The sequence below is a fragment of the Cavia porcellus genome, unplaced genomic scaffold (assembly GCF_034190915.1).
Source record: "Cavia porcellus strain 051 isolate PalLab524CR breed Dunkin Hartley unplaced genomic scaffold, mCavPor4.1 scaffold_22, whole genome shotgun sequence".
NCBI lineage: Eukaryota > Metazoa > Chordata > Mammalia > Rodentia > Caviidae > Cavia > Cavia porcellus.
The window spans coordinates 46,517,204-46,540,638 of record NW_026947505.1 but is presented as its reverse complement, the minus strand read 5'-3'; the positions used below and the strand labels follow the sequence as shown (position 1 = coordinate 46,540,638).

The window sequence follows — 23,435 nt, the reverse complement described above, 5'->3', positions numbered from 1 at the left end:
ATCTGAATTGTTCTCTGTGTACAACCCCTGACTACAACAGGGACACATACACACAGTGAAAACTGAGTAAACTGTACCAATATTAGGTGGCATTTTCCAATTGTGATACTGTCCAATGTGAGGTGTCACCTTGCAGGGAAGTTGGGAGAAGGAAGACAGGTTGATAAATGCCATGCTTGCAATTTCCAGGATCTACAATTATTTCAAAAATGTTTTAAAGATTTTTTTGAAGAACAGATGCAAGTTGAATGTCTTGTTGCTCTGTACCTTTCCATAACAAAGGTAGTTTATATAAATGCAGGTAGAACAGTGAGAAATAGGATGAAAAACTATGCACGGCTCTCATGAATTCTGTCAGTAAACATCTGGGTGCCTGGTTACTCAGTCTTGTAAGTCTCTGTTTCTCTCATGTGTAGGAATAGGAGGCTTACCACACCTCCTAAAACTGGATGTTTTTATTTTAGTGACATGTTTGCTATGCAGTGGGTGCTGAAAAATATTAGTTTACTTGTTTTTTTAACTTATCTTAAACTACAGTAACACAGACAAAACACAGACAGATAGACATGTAGACAGATCACAATCCTAAGTTTCAAAACAGCAGATCTCAGGGATGCGTTAGTCCTAAGGCCCACGGAAGTAATCCCAAAGAATGAGGGACTTTTTGCATTAGTCAAGCAGTAACATTAAGTTCCTACTGCAGCAGCATTACAGCAGAAACTCCTTCTCAAAAACAGTCTTTTATTTTATGATAGCTTTAAGTTTACAGGAAAATTGTCATAATCATCTGCAGAGTTCTCATAAACTCCATAGCAAGTTTCCATTATTTTTAATATTTTACATTAGTACAGTATACTTGTCACAATTAATGAATCAACACTGCTTTATTATTGACTAAAGTCCAATCATTACTCAGTTTTCCTCAGGGTTTTTTTTTTTTCCACCCTTAATGTCTTGTTTAGACTCCAGAATTCTATTCAGAATCTACATCAGACAATGCAGTCTACTTCTATACTGAGACCTCCTGAGCAATCACAATTTCTCGAGACTTTCCTTGTTTTTGATGACCTAGACAATTTTGAGGAGAATCGCTCATGTATTCTGGGATGTTTCTACATGTCCCGTGCTTCTTGTGACTGGACTGGGGTTTTGGAGCTTTTGCTGAAGTATTTTCAACCTGAAACTCTGATTTTAAATTGAACAGAAGTAACTGAAATCTGACAACGTAAATTTCCAGAAAATAACAAGTGGTTTTCCATCATTTGGAGAAAATTACTGCAGGATATCAAACAAATTTTAAAGAACATGACCATAATCAAGTAGATCCACTCTACCATACATTCCAAAAAGGATAAACAATAGTTTTTCCCATAAAATCGTAATCAGAAAAAAGTAACATTATCTGCCTAAGAGCCTCACAAATGCAGTAACAGAAGTGCCAAATTCTGCCACAACTGCAACTTCATGAAGCAATGTGTGTTTACATTAAAGATCAATACGACATGCTACAGGTTGTTATATATTACAGTGATTAAGTGAATAAATCACATATAAAATACTAATGCTAAACTATAATCTGATATATGTTATATTCTAAAATATCAGAGAAAGATGATTTTTGTCTGAAACATTTGTTACTCAGAGAAAAACAGCACTACACAGTACCTCTTGTATGCTTTTCAATACTACCCTCACAAATTTGCATATGTAAAATTATTCATTATGTTAAATCACTGATTTCTGTGTACGTAGTGACCAGTCCTGGCTGCCACCTAGCATTCTTTCCTATCTTCCTGTATAGGCCGAGGAGTGCTAAGCCTTCCCGCAGCTTGCGTGGGCTTGTGCTGACTTAATAAGCCAGCATACTCCAAACTCTGGCCTCACTCACTAGAGGAGGAGACACGACATGTTTCAGCAGGAGGAATCCAGAGCTCTTGCTTAGAACTGCTGGAGCCAGATGGCCACCAGGAGGATACATCAGCTCCACCATCAGGTATCTGACACTAATCTCTCTCCTTGTTGGTTTAAGAAAGAAAAGGACAAGGTTACCATGGGAAGGGGGAGATTGGCAGAAAAGAAAAGAAAAAGTGTGGAAAGAGGAGAGAAGGGAGGGCAAGTGGAAAGATAAAAGGTATATCAAAATTCACCTAGAAGCTTCTGCAAAATCTCCATCCCTAATCCATAAATTATTGATACCCTGGCTCAAATGAGTGACAGAGGCCAGTTGCTACATACCATAACAGTTCATGCTCGCATGCTTTCACAGATATGAATATGCTACAATCCTGGGACGATCGTTTTTCTTGTACCTTTTTTGCCACTCAAACTGACCAAAATGATAGTTTACATTTCCTGCTTCAGTTTCTTCCTCTCATTCATTCCAACATTAATTCTACTCTCATCATGCTCTACTGCAGTCTCCTCTATTTGCTCTATTTGTCTCCTACATGGATTCCCAATGTGAAATCTTTTTGAAAAGATGTTACATTTCACAAGTGTAGCTGCATGCGAATAAATGTTACAGAAATATTTTATGTACATTATAAAGCTGGAAGAAAACTATCTGAGGACAACTTTGCTACTCACTAATGAAACAAAAAATTTAGAATATAAGTATCCTACCAAACTTGGGAGAAAAAAGGACTGTTATTCATAATGATTTTGAATTCATTTGAATTCAAATTTTTTTCTATTTAAAGTGTTAACTTTTACATAACCCAAACTTCCTCTTGCTCATTTGAGAATGAATTGAAAACATACATACATTTTAAATTTAGCAGTACTTACAACTAGTAATGTTTAAGCATTTAATATTTTATTGAAGAAGTATAAGCAGATGTAAAAACTGATTTTATATTTCTCTATTAATATTCTAAATTACCTTTAATCACTTTTAATCTGAGGGGAAGTTAAGTTTTTCTTAAATTATCCTCCTTCAAATTATCTCATTAAAATTACAAACAATAAATATATAATTTCAGTAAGATAATAATGTGAGATCTTCCAAATGAAAATTAAAGATTATAACTTGTCTCGATAGGAAACTGGTAATCTCTAACACTTAGTACACACATTCCCACATGTGGAAGCTCTATCCACATGCTTCAATACACATTCACATACCACCAGTGTGCTATAAAGTTCTTTAGACGTAACTCCTTAAATATAAACAATAGAAAAAAGTTGGTCTCTATCAAGAAATTTGTTTCATATACTGAGATCAGAAAAAAGGAGAAAATCAAGAAAGACCCTGATGATGAATGGTGATGATGACATGGTACAGCAATTTTGCTGAATGTTTTCTATGTGATATTGCTATTCTAAAACAGCATTGTTAACTCATTCAAGATTCACTACACTCCAATGATTCAGGTGTTGCCACTGACAAAGCCAAGGATTACAAAGCTAAGAAAGCTGTGTGAGACCTTACTACAGGTGATACACATAAAGGTCCACCTATATCCTGATTCTTATTGGTTTGCTCTAAAACCAAGAAGAAGAAAAATGCAAGTTGTTGCATGTATTCTTTTTCCATCAGAAAATTCACAAGCACACTTATTTCCATGAGCTGTGTGAAAGTCTATGCCGTTTCTGAGTGCAGATGCTTCTGGACATCTTTCCCAAAAGCCACCCAGCGGCTCCTGGAAGCTCATCTTTCTGTGTGCTTCTATCATACTACAGATGTACACATTACTACACAATACACAATTAACACATTTATATGCATACAGACATACACACACATCTATTTATACTGTATGGATGTCTCCCAGTTAGTCTTTTAGCTTGCTGAAGACAGAGGCCATATTATTTTCCTTACATCTTAACATTTGAATGATTAACTGAATGAATAAAATTTTAATCTGATTTTATCAGCTCCAAATTGATTTCCACAGAGAAATGCTGCAATGGGAAGTAAGTTGTAAATAATGAGGTTGTGAATTACTGCCCCAGCACTCACAAATGTTGGGCTTCCACTGCCATTTTCACAGCCTGTGGACAGTGTGCAGCTTGCTTCAAAGAGTAAGGAAGGTTATAGGAAGAACCCTACCAGATGGAGGAACCCAGTGGGACATCGTCTCACAAAAAGACCGAGGGGTGCTGGGGGAGTCAGTCAAAATCCAGCCTATTGTATGAAAGGAGGGACTTAGCTGGGAAGCCCTGGTCTGGACGTGAATATGTGAGATTTTATGCTTTACATGACTATATCTTGGGTCTACCATGGGAAGGAGAGGAAAGGGTCACCTCCTTCAAATCCCTAGACAAGAGTGGCCCACTAGGAAAAAGAGAAAGGGATTAAAATAGGCAGAATAACTGCTCTGAAAATGTCCATCGCGTATTCCTTTGAAACTGTGAATGTAGGCATACTTTTATTTACAGCAGGATAATTCACAATTAGCTAAATCTTTCAAGTAACATATATCCATCAATAGATGAATAAAGAAAATAGGATGTTTACACAATGGAATACTACTCTGCTATAAAGAAAGATAAACTTGAGTTATTGGTAGAAAATTGATATACCTGGATTAATGATAAGTGAAATAAATCACATGTTTAAACATCTTTTGATTTCCTTTATAAGCCTGTAATGGTTGACACATTGCATCAATATGAGAAGTCTAGAAGCTTAACTAAATAACTGAGTAGTTCTACAACCTAAGGTGTAGAGGACATGTCCTTACTGTTTCAAGATGTTGTTCATCGTGTCAACTTGAGAAGTTTAGAAGTTTAAGTGACTCCGTAGGGGGGTAGGGTCTTCGCTTTGTAAATATCCTGAGCCTGCGCAAGAGGAGGGAACAAGGAGGGTGTCAGTGCTGCACCCACCCGAGGGCAGGTAACCTGCTTACAATGTAAGGGAGGACAAGAGGCTAGGTCTCCCTGTTTCGCTCTTGATGCTTTTGCTGTCTTCTTGACCTTGAACCACTGCCCCTCTGCCACGTCCTATCGTGCTGTGAGCCAGCTGCTTATGAACTGGAACCTCCACAAACTGTGAGCTAAATAAACCTTTCTTTCCTTAACTTTGAGTGTTGGGTATTTTGTCTCAGCAATGAGACAAAAGTAACTAAGACAATGAGTAACTCAAATTAAAGAGCAAAATTAAAGATAATAGAAACCAGAGAGATTGATTTTTCTCAAACATCAAGGGGATCCACAGACAGAGGAAGGACGTAGGGAATTCAGATGTGTTATGGCCATGTACCAACTCTACACATGGAATGTAATCATGTACTGCAAACATGTACTATAAGATGTACTAGTAAAAACCAACTCTAACAGACAAGGTGATACAGTCAGTTTTTCATTTTTGGAAAAGTGCTTTTCTAATTCTGAATCCCACTCCAAGATTCTTTCTTAGAAACCTAACACAGCCAACTTTAATGTCTAAAGTCAATTAGGTAAAAGTCACATTGTCCTCCATGATTCCTCTCCTCCTCTATAAACAAAGATGGTAGCATCTGCTTGTGAGATGAGGAGGCCTTCTACAAACCCTGCAATCAAACTCAAGCCAGGCAGCAAGAAAACCCCAGCCAGCCACTGACAGAGGAATCAAATGGAAAACAGTGTCTTCTCATTTCATCTAGGATTTTTATGTAAAGTAGAAAAGCACAAGACAAAACATAGAGTGGTACGAAGTACTCTAAGAATTCTTTGTGGCAACTACCTTGACTTCATAATTTTCTCCATTAATGAATATAAAGTTAAATAAAGAGTGAACATCATAAACACATTAGCCTATACTGTTCCTCATCAACTAGTCACATGCTAAAAACTTTGTTTCTAGGAAGAAAATGTCTAGTGAAAAACACAAGTTTTTTTTTTTTTTTTTTAATTCTTGTAAAGAATTGGAGTTAAATCTATGAAAAAGTGGGAGAAATGCAAAATTGTAAAATTTGGGTCATAAAAATGTAGACTTAGAATTATTTTTATATAAAAATTAAGTTAGTATAACTTAAGGAAAATATAAGATAATTTGTAATTGTAGGTATGGTTTACTTCTTAAGCTAATTTGACTGCAAACTAAAAAATAACTCATTGAAATTTGTAAATGTTTTAACATCTGTTTTATGATTTAACTGTCAAACAAAATTATCCTAATTTGAGAAAGGGCTACCTACAGAAGCCCACGTTAGTTTTTTTTTTTTTATTTCAGAATCTTAAAATCACAGCACATAACCGAATCCCTGGACACCACCCTAATGCAACACTTGCCTATTAGGAGCAACATCCCTGATAGATATTTTTAAATGGTACTAATTAATACAAGAACATTTTTAAATAGAATTTTCTTTTCTTTTCTTTTCTTTTTTTTTCTTTCTTTTTTTTTTTTAAAGAAGGAAAGGTTTATTTAGCTTACAGTTTTTGGAGGTTTCAGTCATAATTGCTCCAAGGTGGGGTGGCATAGCACTGGGGCAACACTTCAAGACAGCAGCCAGAGCAAAAAGAGGGAAGCGCAAGCCTCTTATCCTCCCTTATATTATACACAGCCCCCCACCCCCATGGTGGATGTAGCACTCACAACATCTCTGCATCCTCCTCTTGCAGAGGATGAGAACATTTACAAAGTAAGGATCCTGGCTCCCTGCTGAGTCTTTCATTTAAACTTCTAAACTTTCCAAGTTGATACAATGTATTAACAATAACAGTATACACAACCCACACTTCGGCTGTGAATGCCCCAAATCAACCTGTCCATTGAAAACTTCTCCTGCTTGAGGTTTAAGTGCCTATGCTGAGAACTCTGCAGTTGGCATGGATGTGAAAGCCAGGCGAGGTCAAGGCTTTGTCTCTTCTCTCAGATGCCATGGAGTTTCTGCCATGAAATGTTGCTGGCAGTAGTAAGGCGATTCCAGCTGAGCTCAAGGGCTCCTGCCCAGCCTTTGGAATTTGAGGAGAAGAATCACGGGGATGCTGTGCCATTGCCTTTTCTGACCTGCTTGTCTACGCAAGCCACAGCCCTGGCCCCTTAGGGAGAGCATGGACAGATGAGAGGAGGCTTGCAAGCAGCATGGAAGCATGGCTGGAGACCTCCCCGGAACATGTACACCTGAGGGGACTGCTCAGTATCTGTCTTCTATTTCCTCTATATGAGCAGCTCAGTCACATTACTCCATATAATTTTCTACACACTATAACATTGAAAACAGGAAGATAAAATATGTGGTATTTATTCTGTGCTTCAACAGTAGACAAAATATTATAGCAGTTTCCTTTTTAATTTTTTTTTCTTTCCTGCTACAAGGAACTGAACGCAACTCTTACACGTTCACAGAACTACATCCCCAACCATCATCCCTGTTTTTATGAGACAAGGTCTCACGAAGTCACTAACTTGCTAAGGCTCTGCATAAAACTTGTGAGTGCTAGGATTATGGGCATGCACCACCACATCTGGCTGGATAATGCTGTCTCTATAGTATTCCAATGAACTATGAGTTTCATTCTATAGGTGAAATAAACGGTTAAAATACAGAATACCACTACTTACATAGTAAGCTACTAAAAGTTACCATTACACAGGTAAATATTTCAGATAGAAATATTTTAAAGATAATGCTGAAAGAAATGAGGTAAAAACAGTAGATAAAACACACTGAGTGGCCTGCCATACTCAAATTTACTGGCAGTAATCTATACTTTTAAGAGCAGAAAGAAACTACTGTCCTATAAATGTTTTAAATAAATAATGAGAAGTCTACAATATATTAATTTGGATAATTAATTTTGGATAACTTGAAAATTATGCAAAATTAACAAACAGGAAAATGCAATTATAGATATTTTTTCCATTTAATTTGAATAGTATTGTTAACAATTATATGTAAAAGATGAAACAGTCCAATATAATGATCTGGTCCTATTTCTGTCTGATGTACATATTAGAAAACATGTTTGAATGTGCTTTGTGTTAAAATTGATGGTTAGTGATATTTTACACTCCCATTCTGCTGAGGTTTGAAGAAGTAAGTAAGCAATCTAATGGGAAGAACGTTTAAGCTAATCTCATACAATAGGATATTTTATAGCCATTAAACTGAAATTTTTGAACTAAATTAAATGGTACGGGACAATGTCCTGAAATAATGGCAAATTTTAAACAGCAGGAAACAAAACATACATATGCATAAAATGCATAATTTCAAAATTACAAAAATTATGTAGTGGGGACAAGAGACAAGAGATATTTCAAAACACAATTCTGCATCTAGCATTACGAAGAGGTCTGAGGAACACAGCCCGGATGGAGTGGACAAATTACACAAATACATAGGGAAAAACAAAAATGGCACTGCTTTGTGAAACTTACAGTTTAGTGCAGGCACTTCTGTTTTTTTAATTTTTCTCATCCTACTTTATAATTAATTCATACATTTGTCTTTATTTGTTACTAGAATATCAGTTCTTTCAGGTCAGTAACCACTCCGTCACAACCGCAGGGTCTTTTTCAGTATTTGGCATTTACAATTTTTGTGGGATTAAAGTGCGTAACGTGTGATAATGAATAAAGTTACTAGCGCAGTGTGTAATTCCACTTTGGGAATAGTGTTTTTGTTTTTTAATTGTGCCTCCATATTTTTGAAATCACATTCATCATGCTAAGTAGTCCAAACACATTCAGATGCAAATTCACCTTAATGAATTTTCTAAAGCACCAATAATTTCTCTTTAAGTATTTTACATCCTAACAAAAATTCTACTCCATTTCATATTCTGTTTAAAAAGAATGAGATAATGAGATGTCTAATAAATCAGTCTGGACATTTACATTACATTGTATAAAAGAAAAATGTCTGATGTGAATACAAATGATTTATATATTTTCTAAGATGTCTAGATATATATTTTAGATTCCATATCTTCATAAAAATGTTAATATTTTCACTGGAAAAATTGATAGCTACTAACAGACAAACCCTAAAATTTTGAAAGACTTCATTTTCCTGAAAATATAAGGCAGACTTTTTCATAGATGATAGGAGTAGAAAAAATTAAGTAGAAAAGCATCAGAGAACAACACTTACAGAGAGCAAGCAGAGATTTAATATTGGATAATTCCAACTTTAGAATAAAAAAGAAAATAATATAAACAACATTACATTCTTACTATCGGGCAATGAGCTGGACACTTTGCATATATTATGTTACAGAATTGTTTTATGTTAGATATGGTCACCTCCACTTAAGAGATAGGGAAATCTATAAATAAAAATAATTCACCAGAAGTCACAGCTACTGTATCTTCCAACAAAGCTGTTTTCTCCAATGCCATTATGTCTCTTGGGAAAGAAAAACTGTAGATAGGACTCACTGAAAGACAATGGAGCAAGTCTCAGACTAGGCTGCAGTTATGTAATTCAAGTGACTAGAGATAGTCAAGACACAATTTTCCATCTAGCATTACAAAGAGGTCTCGGGAGCAGATCCGGATAGAGTGGAGCTTGCACAGCCAGATGATTCTCTGGAAACTGACCTTTAGCCCTTAGAACGTAACATGGGGTTTGGCGGATCCATTCCTTACTTTTCTACTGTAAATTTATACTTTGCAAGTAGCTGACCATGCATCTTCTTATCTTCCCCTGAGGCAAGGGGCATACACATACGTAGAAGTGTCAAAATGGGATTTGGATCCACCTTTAGATTTCCTCTAATTGGTTTTGTATATGTTTATCCAAGCATCACAGAGGGTCCAACAGATCTACATTTCTCCAGGATTTGTTAAAAAGAAATTTTGATTTTTCTTGTAGAAGTAGCCCAATTCAGTACAGTGGCACATGAAAAATGAGATTTATATGTTTTGGAGAAGATCAAAAGTAAATCATCAGATTACTAATGCATGGATGATGAAGGTGATCCATTAGGGTACCACACATGCATTCACAACAGAACCGTGGTATGGGTGGATGTGGATGATGAGTTTGACGTTGGTTATGTCAGTGAAAGTTCCTGTGACAGTGAAATGGGGCAAGAATCAGTAGATACAGAGGAAATGCAGATCTTCTTGATTCAGATGACAAAGGAAAGAGCAGTGTGAGTACATATGGCCAAACAGTTGCAAAATGGCCATGCAACCAAATGAAACAATCCAATGTTAGAACTAGGTCTGAAAATATAGTGAGGGTCTTGCCAGGGGTGAAATGTATTAGAATGGCAGCACTGCAACTCAGTGTTGAAAAATGTAACAGAAAAAATGCTATAAGATGCTATGAAATGCACAAGACCGAAATGCCAAGTAAAATGTTTTGCATGGACCAATAGCCATATTCAATAAGCACAATGTTCTGAGTTTGATTTCTGGTACCAAAAAAATGTGTTTATTATGACAACTCATTAGCTGAACAATTCATGGGTCTGCTGTCCTTAGCATAGGTTTTTCATGGTGATTGAAGGAATGTTTAACTCTATCCTAAATGTATGACATAAGTAGTTTCATAGTTTACAAAGAAGATAACAAGTGCAAAATATCACAAAGAAATTTGCTTAGACGATTGGGACTGGAGCTCATGAGAGATCATTTACAAAGGAGAAAAACAAAATGTTTCTGCTCAGGTAACTATGCCAAAAAAATTGTGGAGCATACTGGTGAGCTGACAGATGAATAGGCAGGTACAAAATCACAGAGACCTACTAGGACAACAGAAAACCAAAAATGATGTCAACTCATGTGTGAAGACTGTGTTAGGTATGACAGCTGAAGCAAAATTATTTCTGTGGTGGAGTTCTTTTGCTGTTTTCATTGTACTTCATATAGGAATTTATTTCTGATGCTGTCTTTAAGGTTTGTAAGCAAGTATGCAGCTGATGCAAAAATGCTGATGTCTATTCTAAACACACTATATATTAAAAATTTAATAATTTACTTTATTAGTATTTTATGTTTCTGTTATTTGTATAATAAGAACCTCCTGACAAAACAACAAGACCAGTGACATATCAAGTATGTCCTGCAAGAAGTCTAGGAATGCAAAAGACATGCTGTCAGTGTAAGTGATGCGTTTATAAGCAACAGGCTATTTGCAAGTGTACAGCCTGCTTTACATGTAATAACTGAAATAAAGGTTTTTTCTCTAGAGTGATACTGGTATTTTCATTGCAGTTCATATATAATTTATTTCTGATGTTGTTCTGTAGACTTTGTGCAACAAAAACCAGTTGATGCTGAAAAATTTGATGCCTTTAAAAATAAACAATAAATATTTAAAATCTCTATATTTCATTTTTGTAATTTTTTCTCTTAGGTACTCATTGTTTAATATAATGAAACTCTTCATCAATAGAAATATTCTAAGTAATAAATGTGGGTCTCTGATGACAAAATTAGTCTTATTCTCACTCAGGAGGGGCGCCAGTCACTGCCTCTTGATTACCAGTGAGTTCATGGATGGTGCTAGGGCAATCAAGTGAGCATCAAGCAAATTCCCAGGGTCAGAAGTTGAGGTCAGGATGAAGGGAAACAGGGAACACCCTGGCTGACACAAATCTACCACTGCAAGATTCCATGAGAAAGTATGAAGCTATATCTCCATGTGAGAGCATGCTGTGTATTGCCTGATCCATTTGCTTTCACATATTTCTGTGTTATTTGGCACTAACAAAACTAAATTCTTTACCTGGGTTTGACAGTGTCTTCTGTCAACACTCATCTTGTTTTTACAATGTTACAAACATTTTTAAATACTTGTTTCCTATGAATGGCTGGAATTTTTACTTACATGGTGATTCATATGCTAACATGCCTAGGACACTTTTGTTCAGCCAACAAATCTCAGAGAAAATTCTATATTTTTAATGAACTCTTCCGGGCTGACCTCTTGGGTTTATTTTGGCACTGTGTCTCTATTTCACTGTACTTCACCTGTCTCCATCGTACTGATATCTCAGTAATCATCTTGCTCTTTGACAAAGGTCTCTCCCCATTAAACTAATACTTCTTTGACCTTATATTTCTTTAAACTCAGCCTATATCAGGTTTCAGTCTTTACTGGTTAAATAAACTTGTATTCATTTTTCAAATAAAACTTAAGGCACACATGGTTTGAATACATGCAGTTTAACATGGAATTAGACCTAAGGCAAAGCAGCCTCAAAAAGTAACTCAATGTATCTAAAAGTTTATCTTGACTTATCATATTGCATGTAAGTGTATTGTGTGTGTGTATTTGCCTGTTAATCTGGTTTTAATCTATATATCTCTACATATGATAATTAACTTTATAATGTCTTATAAATAAAGGAATTCAACGATGGTAAAGTAAAATGAGAATGGAAGGAAGGAAGGAAAAAGAATTGAATTGTCTTATGTACATGTGCGACTCCTGTGGATTGATAACTAGTGGTCAATTTGTAATACCAACTGCACTGAATGAGCATGGTGCCAAGCATAGGTGGCTGAGAATTGTTGCAAAGATAAAAAGGAGAACTGGAGAGGAAGAGTTCAGTGCTGTTGGTTCTTCATAGTGTTGCTGGGTCTCCTATTGCTGTTAGTTCTCCTGCAGGAGCCTGTTGAGCTTCTGTCTTGATATTAACTTAGCTATTCTTAACATCAGAGGAGCTCAAGACCTTGTCACTGAGAATGGTTATGGTACATTTTGGGGGAGCTCTGGTCTTTACCACTTCCTGGTTTCAGAGGGAAAGATGTATGCTGTTCAGTATCTAGAAGAAGCTTCTCATGCTGGCTTTCTGATATTAACTAGGCTGTTCTCATCTTCAGAGGACTGTTGCTAAGGATGGCTGTGGTCCTTTTCAGTGGAGCGCTGATTCTTACTTTGAGCATCATTTCCTGGGTCCAGTGCAGATTCCTCAGCCTACTGGTAGAGATCCGTCATTCTGCTGGCACAGACTTTCTAGTCTCCGTCACTGACCTTGGGGCCTTCCAACACAAGTCCATGAAACAGACTTGCATGGTGAGTCATTGTTATGAGCTTTAGTCCTCTGGTTGGACTTGTGAAGACGGGGCATTGTTATAGACTCTAACTCTGGAGCTGAACTTATGCAGGTAATTGCCCTGGACTTCAGGCTCTCAGCTTGATTCTCTAGGTCTTTAGTGAGGACAGATTTCCTGTACTTTTTTTGTATTTCACTGCTTGGGTGACCATTATAAATAATACTATAAATTATATGTCCTGTATGTAATTGTTGCAAACCCCAAACTACAGCAATTTCTTATAGTGAATGTAATCATATATTGCAAACATGTACTTATAAAAGTAAAAAATTTAAAAAAAAAAGACGGAACGATTTTGTTAAAATAGCACAAAGAATCTAAAGTAATACTAAGTGCTGTAAGCCAGCTAAACCTTTATGAATTTTACATACATTAATTCACTTAATCTTCACAATAACGTTATGTATGAAGTACTATTATTTTTACTATTTTCCAGATGAGGGAACCGAAAGAAAAGGAATGTTACATAGCAGATAAACGTTAAATCTAGGCAATGACAGTCCATCCAAGTCCTCTCTATATATGTGATTATATATTTTCACTTAAGACTTAAAAGCAGTTCAGGAAGACAGTGATGATAAGTCACACGAACTGCCTTGACTGGGTACCATACCATGGACGGTACCATCAGCAATGTGTTAATAGAAATTTATTTTCTACATGGAAAGTTCAATTTCATCCATACTCTGCTTATTAGTATTAACTGGAGGGGGCAATAATATTGCTGTAAACAGCAGATATAAACTGAAAATACAATTTTTAAAACATCAACAGTTAGCTACTATAGGTATCTATAGTGCCATACGGGGCTAGTATCAACTTCTTCCTTTTCCTCTTTTGTTCTCTCCTTTCTTTTTGTTCTCCTTTCTCTTTTCTTCCTTCCTTCCTTCTTGTACATGGTTGCAGTATTCAGTGTTTACTGACACTCCTGTGTGGAGTTGGTACTTGTACCTCACATGTCTTGATTATTTCTTTTATCCCCTTTTCTTCCATCTGTCTCCCTACTTCCTATTACCTTTTATTCTGCACACTATTTTTTTTTAATTTTATTTAAAAGGAAAAAGAGAAAAAACAAAACAAAACAAAGCAGTGTAAGGGTACAAGTAATACAGAATTACAAAAAAAAAAAAAAAAAACCAGTAAGAAATCACTGGTTAATAGATTACACATTATCATCTTAGAGATAGTTGCTCAAGTCACAGTATCAAAGCATGCAAAATGGACACTCAAACAGTGAGACTGCAAACAGTTGTGTTCAATGATCCAACCAAAAACATTAATATGGTCAGCTATTTAACATCCCTAAACACACTTGCTGTTGTATCCTTTAGAAGCACTTTTTTCCCCTCTCATTTTTACAACAAAATTTACACATTTTGGGTTTTATTACTCCTTAGTTCTTATTACTTTTTTTGAGAGAGAGAATAAAGTCAAATATGGCAAAACAAAGCTGTCAGTCAAAATCAAGGATAGACATAGCACATGATGTAAAAACAGAATACAAGGTCATCAACAATGGTTACCGTAATGTCTCTTGTTTCCTTAAAAAGAATTGTCTATCTCATTAGGTATTATAAAGTTGAACAAAACAGTAGAGAACAAGACCAATAAAACTTAAGCATTGTAAACATTACAGGACTTCCAAAGGAGACAATAGTCAAACCAGAATGGGCATCTTAGTGAATCTTATTGCCTTCAAAGTAGTTGCCTATACCCTCAGACTTGATACTATCATACAGAATAGAACAGAGTCTAATCAGTCAAAACAAGATCGTGGGAGTATTACAGGACTTCTAAACAAGTTAATAGGAAATCAACAAAAGTTACTATTATATATCCTGCTAATTTTTAAAATTTTCTCCTTAATTAAAAAAAAACCATAAAAAATAACTAAATAATTTTTTAATGAATAAGGGAGAGACTGAGATAAAAGAGGACATAACAATATAACAATACAGGTCAAAGCATGACTGTTTCAGCAACCTAGTGCTTCACCACCAAATAACCCGACTTAATAGTAGTTACAATAGTGTCTGTCTTTTTCCTTGAAATATTTGAATAAAACTTCATATACTATAGCTTCAAATATTTCCATATCAAGAAGCCCAGAATAAAGCCTTTCCAATTAATAAGTGAAAACTTTATAAGGCTTCAAGGCTACATAATGGGAAATCATGATTACCACATATTTTTATATATTTGAAGCATTACTTACATTAGGGAAACTATTAGGTATTCACACATGTGAGATTGATTTATTTCACTTATGAGTATGGTCTCGAGCTGCGCCCATTTATTGATAAATATCTCAATGTGATCCTTCTTTATAGCTGAGTAATACTCCATTGTATAGAAATACCACAGCTTTTTTATCCATTCCTCAGTTGATGGACACTTGGGTTGTTTCCAAGATCTGGCTATTACAAATTGTGCTGCTATAAACATAGGTGCACATATATCACTGTGGTATGATGCTTTCAATTCTTCTGGGAATATGCCTAGAAGTGGAATAGCTGGAACAAATGGGACTTCCAATCCCAGCTTTTTGAGAAATCTCCAGACTGACCTCCACAAAGTCTGTACCAGTCTACACTCCCACCAACAGTATAGGAGAGTTCCTTTTTCCCCACAGCCTCTCCTCTGCTCACTATTTCTAATTTGGGTTTCTCACTGTTAAATTTCAGAAAGACCTGCTGTCTGCAATGGGACTGAATCAAAAGATTATTTGGGTAACTTATGATTGTAACAAATCTCCCTGTCTATAAAGCCTGTTTAAAAAGTCACTTTAAAACTACTATTCTCAGATACCTATAGTAGCTGTTGATGTTTTAAAAATTGTATTTTCAGTTTATATCTGCTGTTTACAGCAATATTATTGCCCCCTCCAGTTAATACTAACAAGCAGTGTATGGATGAAATTGAATTTTCCATGTAGAAAATAAGTTTCTATTAACAAGTAATGTTTTTTCATCATTTTCTTGTATCCTTGTAAATTTTCAATTCTTCTCCTTGTGCTACTGTGCTATCTAGGTCACAATGGGTTTTCTGGCTTCTGATTTTAAAGCTAATTCTTCCAATATTTTAGCATTAAATATAATTTTTGTTCTATGGTTCAGTAAATAAATGTTATAGTTTATGTCTAGATACCACCACCACCACCACTCCCACAAAGCTCCATGCACACATGGGCAAACTTTTGAAAAGTGACTGAATACGGGGTTGCTATAACTGAATGTGGTGCTAGAAGGTGGGGCCCGGTCAGAAGAAGTGGAGCACCGGCTACACTGCCTGGTGGGGAGTGTATCTCCCTATCTGGCTCTTTTCCTCTCTCTCTGCTTCCCGGTCACCATGATGTGAGCCATCTTCCCTCACCAGTCCCTTCTATGACACCTTCCTGCCTTTGGGCCTGTCAATTATGGACTAAATATGTGAGCCAGAAATGAATTTTTTCCTTTAAATTCTGAGTATCCAGTGTTGTGTCCCAGAGATAAGAAAGTAACTAGGACAATAACTTTTATTAGGTAAAAGAAGCTGCTAATAATTTTTTTCTTTGAATAATAGATACGTAAAATTTTGAAATGTCTTTCTTCATGCACTGAGATGATTATGTGGCTTTTTTCTTCTAGTTAGCTAAGGTCATAAATTATATTTACAGGCTTATCTAATATTAAATCAATCTGTTATTCCTGGAATAAAATCAATTTGGTCTTGAACAACCCGATATTCAACTTGTTGTAATAACCATAAACTTACGCTGATGAGCAAGATTCACCTACACTTTCCGATCCTTGTTTGGTTTTGAAGTTAAACTAACTTCATTAAATGAAATGGGCCCGGTTCTCTCTTCAGTTTTCTAGAAGCCCTTATGTATAAAACTTTGAGGTCTGGTAGAAAGCTTCAAAAATTTCAGTTGGACCAACTACTAGCTCTTGGGTCAGTATCTTTCACGTTCTTAGAAGAACTGAAATATTTTTCTTTTTGAGTCAACTTTGGTAACTTACTTTTCTAAAAATGTCAAACTACATAATTAATTAACATTTATGAAATGAAATTCAAAAGTTTAGGGACATTATAAAACAACATCAATAAAAAACCAGGCTTAGAAATTCAAAATAAAAAATGCAGCAATAGTAAAAGACAAGAGCCAATTTCACCACAATTCTGCTCAGGGTAACAACAACCTGTATCTCTTAAAAGCCTCCTATAAGTAAATAATTTTATTATTGAAGAATCTATGAAAATACCAAAGTATTGTTATACTCTGTCAACATTTCAAACATATAAAGCATTTCCCTCTTATTAGTGTGGAAACTATTTTTGTTTTTTATGAACATATATTAATAACCAGGACTAATTTTCATATATGCATACAGCGTACTCTGGTCAACTCTTCTCCCTCTTCCCTTAGCTCACTCTCCCTCACTATTGCTGACCCCTTTCTCTTTTCCACAGTCTGCTTTCTGCTTTCACGCAGTTCTCCCCACCTTTACATTCTACTTGACAGAAAACATGTGATACTTGCCTTTCTATGTCTGGCTTATGCTACTTAACATGATTCCCTCCAGTTCCGCCCATTTACCTGCCAATGCCATGACTTTGCTCTTTTTTTCATGGTTGGATAAATCTCCTCTATGTGTTTTGCTTTATCTATTCATTGGTTGATGGGTACTGAGGCCGATTTTAAAAGTTGGCCATTGGAAATAGTGCTATAATCAACTTGATTATGTAGATAACTACAGTATGCTTACTTTGATGCTTTCAAGTATTATACATACTGAGAGGCTGCATAGTTGAATCATACAGCAGTTTAATTTTTATGGCAATTATTTTTGAATTAGTCCCTTTATTAATACTATTGTCTTCCTTATTTTTGGCAAGTTAGAGACTATTTCTTAAATAATTTCAAATTTCTTTTTAATACTCTTTTGTATTCATATAAAATAAATTTTAGTTCTATTTCTTCTTTCATTATTACTCCAATTTGAAAGCGTATGTCAAATTGACTAAAGCTAGTGAACTAAGTTCATGTCTCATTCTTAACTAAAACTCAGAAGGCAGTATTTGCATGAATCAGATTGTATAAACCTGTGTGTGTGTGTGTGTGTGTGTGTGTGTGTGTGTGTGTGTGTGAGAGAGAGAGAGAGAGAGAGAGAGAGAGAGAGAGAGGCAGAGACAGAGACAGAGACAGAAAGAGAGAAACAGAGACAGAGACAGAGACAGAAAGAGAGAAACAGAGACAGAGACAGAGGCAGAGGCAGAGGCAGAGAGAGAGACAGATCTGCTTTGGTAACTCATCATTTTTTCCTTTGAATTTCTGAAAATAGAGGTGACATAGAGATAGAGTAGACCTAAGAAACTTGAGTTACAGATTTGTATCTGATCACTTCACTATGCCCCTAATTAACTTCCTCTCCATTCAAGTTTCTCACTAGAAAAGTGTTCTGTCACCTTAAGGAGTCATTTAGAATACTGGAAAATAAAATTGCTACTTGGTACATTTTCTAAAACACCACAGGAATGTGCAATATAAAAACTGAATTCTGTAAAAGACTCCTAACAAATAGCTAACATTTGGGGGGGGGGGAGCTATCTTTCAGAGCAATGACATCTGTTCATCTTTAAGACCATAATAAATTCACGCAGTGATCACAATGTACTGCCAAAGTTCAACCAAGCAATTTAACGAGCAACCCTAGAACGACAGGGGATTTTAAAGGCAACTACTAAGTTTCCAGGATCATGGTTAAATGATCTATAATATAATTATTTTTAAAAGCACGGAGGACAATGAGTAACACTTTAGAAGCCCTTAAGGAAGAGAAATAAGATTTTAAAAGATGGGTAGAGGGAGGAGACATCACTCTTTAATTGGGAGGAATGAAGAATAGTAAAGAAAGACTCTGAGCCTCAAAGGCATTCACAGGTGCTGCTAAACAGCTTTCAACTTTTCCTGAGCTATTAAAGAAATGCCCAGTTTTCTCGGTGCCATTTTAGAGGCACCTGCAACCTTCATCCTCGTGGGTTACGTGCAAACTAACATGAGGAGATTTCCTTGATACCAACCCAGACAAACAACCAAACCTCTAAACCATTATTTCTATATTTTATTCTCACTAAAATAAGCACAATTTATAAAAGAATAGAAAGATAATACAAGAAGAAGAAAGTCGGAACAGCAGAAAGTTAAAGTACAGCTGAGAGGAAGGCTAGCAGAGACCCCCTGCCTCTTTCCAGGTCTCCTGTGACACACACCGCTTAGAATAATAATGTCCTCTTCTCTGAGTGGCTCAAGCTTTAAACAATAACAAGCTGTCAACCAGTCAACAGCAAGTCTGTAGGCCTGCAAGTCAACCACCCAAAACACCTCAGTGACCCCAATAAAGTAAATACAAATTCCCTAAAGGATATTTCAGGTGTATTCATGATGAATTCAAATACAACAATCACCAGTAAGATGAAAAGCCAGGCAGAGTCCAGAGAGATCAGCTAGTGAAAAGGAATGACTTGGCACAAACTGTCAGTTATACTGCTGTGATGGTACTATTTTTAACTGAGTATGTTCAAGTCACACAATTCAGTGAAGAAAACAAAAAGCACAGATTCACTCCCAAAGTGTCCATATCACAATGAATTTTGTCTAGAAGACTTTCATTCATATTTCTCAAAAATGAGAAAACAAATTTTAAGGGGCAGTATAAAATTACTTATCACATATATCCCACTTTTATATTTAATGTTAGTTTTTTTAAATTATTTTTCCATACTTTCAGAACATAGCAAAATAAAAGCTTGAAATGATATTGAAACATTGAAAAGAATTCTTGATTTATGTACATATTTTAGCCAAGAACTTAATCATTTTAATGTTTGAAAATATAAAGTGAATAGTAAATTCAAGATCAAAGCCTTCATACTTGACTCACAACGTATACAAAACACACCCAACAATCAGTTAGCCACATGCCTATGAAGAGACCTGCACTAAATCAGAGTTTGCTTCCAAACTTCTATCAGTAAACACAAGCTCACTGGCATTTGAAAATGTGTATTTTCCAAAACATCAAAATATGTCATATGTAAGCACACCTGCATTTAAAAAAATGGCCAAAACTTACAACAATCAGCCTCATTTGATGTTTACAAATTTACTGCCTAAACAATAAAAGGCTTAGTCAGAAAAAGATTCTATAAAATATTTGCTTTTCTATAACTAAAATTTGTATGGTCTTATACTAAAAGACTGATGAGGCACTGAAATAATAATTCCAGTGTCCTAATCACAAAAATGCTCACAAATATTTAATAGAAATATTTTTGGGGGGCTGGGGATTTAGCTCAGCAGCATAAGTGCCTGCCTTGCAGGCAGTTGTGAGTTCAATCCCTGGTACCGTTTTAAAAAAAAAAAAAAAAAAAAAAAAAAGAACTGTTTAACTTTTACTAGAAATGCCATATCATTTTTTCCTAACAGAGACAGGTTTTTAGAAAAATTAAACAATATGGAATCACAGATGTTCAAATCAACTACCTACTTACTACCTGTTTGATTTCGGTCAAGTTCTTACCCAATTTGTGCTCGCTGCTTCATCTATAAATAGATGATACTAGTCCCTATTTGCATTATCATAATTATTTATAGAGTTAACAATATACAAATAAAATAATACAGGTAAAAGGCTTAGAATTGTATCAGGATAAAGACTTAATAAATTTTGGCTATATATCCTGTGTTGCATTTTAAATTTTTATGGTCTCCATTTTCTTTAAACAGAAGTTAATAGCAAATGGTTAAAACAAAAACACACAAAACAAAAATATTTAGGAAAAAAAAGGAGCACCTTTTTCAAATTTGCCATGTGATTTGAGCTTCAATGCCCCAGTGCTACAATTTCATCTGTAATTGTGTGACTTGATAATTTACTCTTAGAATATTTAAAGTGTAAAAGACAAAAAAAAATTCTGAAAAACATAAACACTATTGTGCTTTCTTGGGCAGATTGTTCCTACATAATACTTTCTTGAAGATGCATCTAAGTGGACCTTTTGATCATGTCATAAAAAGCAATAAAAAATAGACACAAAGCTCTAAAGAGCTAAAATTTCCACATAGTAATGAAAAACCAGTCTATCTTTTGAATTGGTACAATTTCTTAAACAAAACCAAACTGGTTTAGACATTGGGGTGCCTGAATTGAAAAAGCTATTAAAATGAAAGCCAACTAATATCAACTGTTAAGGGAAAATTGTATGCAATATAGACAAATTGACAGAACAAAAGAGTAACTTTCCCAAGAAAGGATGCAGAGCCCTGTCCCCACCCTCACCAGCATGGAAGCTGCTGCTCGGCCAGGCTCACAGATGCCAGAAGAACTGCAGAGGGGACCAGGAGAGATGAGGGCCCTCAGAGGAACGGGTGGTAGAGTTGGACGCTGACTAATGTTCTTTTCTTGTATTTTTTAATTACAATGTTCTGCCTTAATTTTAGTTACTTTTGTATTTTTCTCAGACTACAAAGTAAAAATAGATTGAACCAGTTTAGAAAATACTCTCAGTATACATTTCTTATTACAGTGGCATTACCTCAACTCTAGTGAATGTTTCTGTAAGATTATACAAATTCAACTACCTAAAGCCATTTGATATAGTAAAATTACCCCTGGGATTCAGGTAATATCATGTGAAAACCTTTGTCTATTCTACAACTTGGTTTTAATTAAAAAAACAAATCTATTTACGTTTCTCCATGTGCAAACCAGAAACTCTGCTATTTCTTCTTTAAAGCACCATTATCCCATTCAGACTAATGATCACATTTGTGAATCGCAAACACAAGTAAGGCTGCCACCCCGCAGACCCAAATTTCCCAACAAATGCTGCATTGTTCCCTATGATCAGACTGCACTGACTGTTTCATAGCATAGCTCATACTTATGTTCCAGGATTTTGTTTCAGCAAAACACCATGTAATATTTTCCCTTTTTTCCTTTAACAATGCAACTAAATAAAACAACAAATCAAATACATAATTTAAAGTTAAAAGCATGTAAAAGCACAGTTAATGAGAGAGAACTGTGGTTGTTTTCAAGGTAGACCAGCCAGAAAACTCAAGATCCTTTGTGTTGTACTAATGTGTAACAAATGGATGCAGTAGTTTTATTAGAAAACATTTCTATTATCTATTTCACAACATTGATTTAGCCAAGAAAATCGGCATTTTAAACATCCGGTCCTCCAACCTGTCCCAAGTTGATTATAGAACTAAACATTTTGTAAAATGAGAAAAGGTATGTAATGAGATCATTTACAAAACCTTTATAAGAAAAATTACATTTTTTTTTAAAAAAGAATTTGGTATTATCGTTTTAACAAGGCAATTAATGTAAAATATTTTTAAATACATGCAGAGATACTTCTCATCTTGAGTTGTCAACATAACTTTTACAAATATGTTCCTGAGTCACGTCACTGAAGCACTTATGATCTGCTAATTAATGTAAATATTTACGTAATAAGCAGCAAAAGAACACCTACAAAATGTATCTCATTTTACTTTGTATTATGTTTACGTATGCTTGAAGATTCTTTGTCTTCTAAAAAGTGAAATATATTTTCTTGTATTCTACTACATGAAAATAAGAACTGGCCTTGGTGGTGGTGGGGTGGTCTTCTATAACACATCAGGAAAAAAAAAAGTTACATATAAGTGTCATTTTTAATGAAGAATAAAAATTTCTGTGCCCCATAAGAACGGAAAGTAAAATCTGTTTTTCAGAGTATAAGTTTTCCCTGCTAAGATTAAGCATTTAATTACAGAGGCACAGTTCATGCCAACCTAGAGGGGGGACACTTACACCTTTATAGCAAGTGAATTCTACCTCAGACTTTGGTTAAAAGTATGCTGAGCTAATGCTTAAAAATACAGGAAAAAGTGAAGAAAATACAAAAAGAATATAACATTTATTTATAAAACCAAAACTTAATTTTTCATAGCTAACGTTCATAAGTTTTTAAATCAGCATTAGTTATATTTATATCAAAAGATATAGAGCTTTTCAAAATATGGTATTACAAAAAACAAAACATAACAGCACACAATAAAAACTTAAACCAGCCATCTAGAACACTTTTGTCCTAGCTGGATCGATTTTTCTACATTTTACCTGCTCAGTAAGGTATGCTAAAAGCTATGGGCTTCTTTCAGCCTCATATTTAACTGTGTTTATACCAGTCATGGGCTGGGGGGGGGGGGAGCTCATTGGTGTAAGACTTCCCTACCATGTACAAAGCCCTAGACTTGAATCCTCAGAACTACACAACATAAAACCAAACAATAATAACAGAAGATGCAATTTCACTCATTGGGAGAATAAGAATAGCTTTATGTTATTCATTAGAATTTTAAAATGTAAGATCTATTTATACAGACACAGATCTGTTCTGACCGCTAAGAAGGGAGGACACTTGACTACTAATGCTCCCTTGATGTCTAGTCCTG

At 35.3% G+C, this 23,435-nt stretch overlaps 1 protein-coding gene across 8 annotated transcripts in view; it reads right to left on the bottom strand.

Moving 5' to 3' along the window:
* Bckdhb (branched chain keto acid dehydrogenase E1 subunit beta) overlaps positions 1-23,435 on the bottom strand; it is a 185,463-nt gene that overhangs the window by 19,319 nt on the left and 142,709 nt on the right. The window lies entirely within an intron of this gene.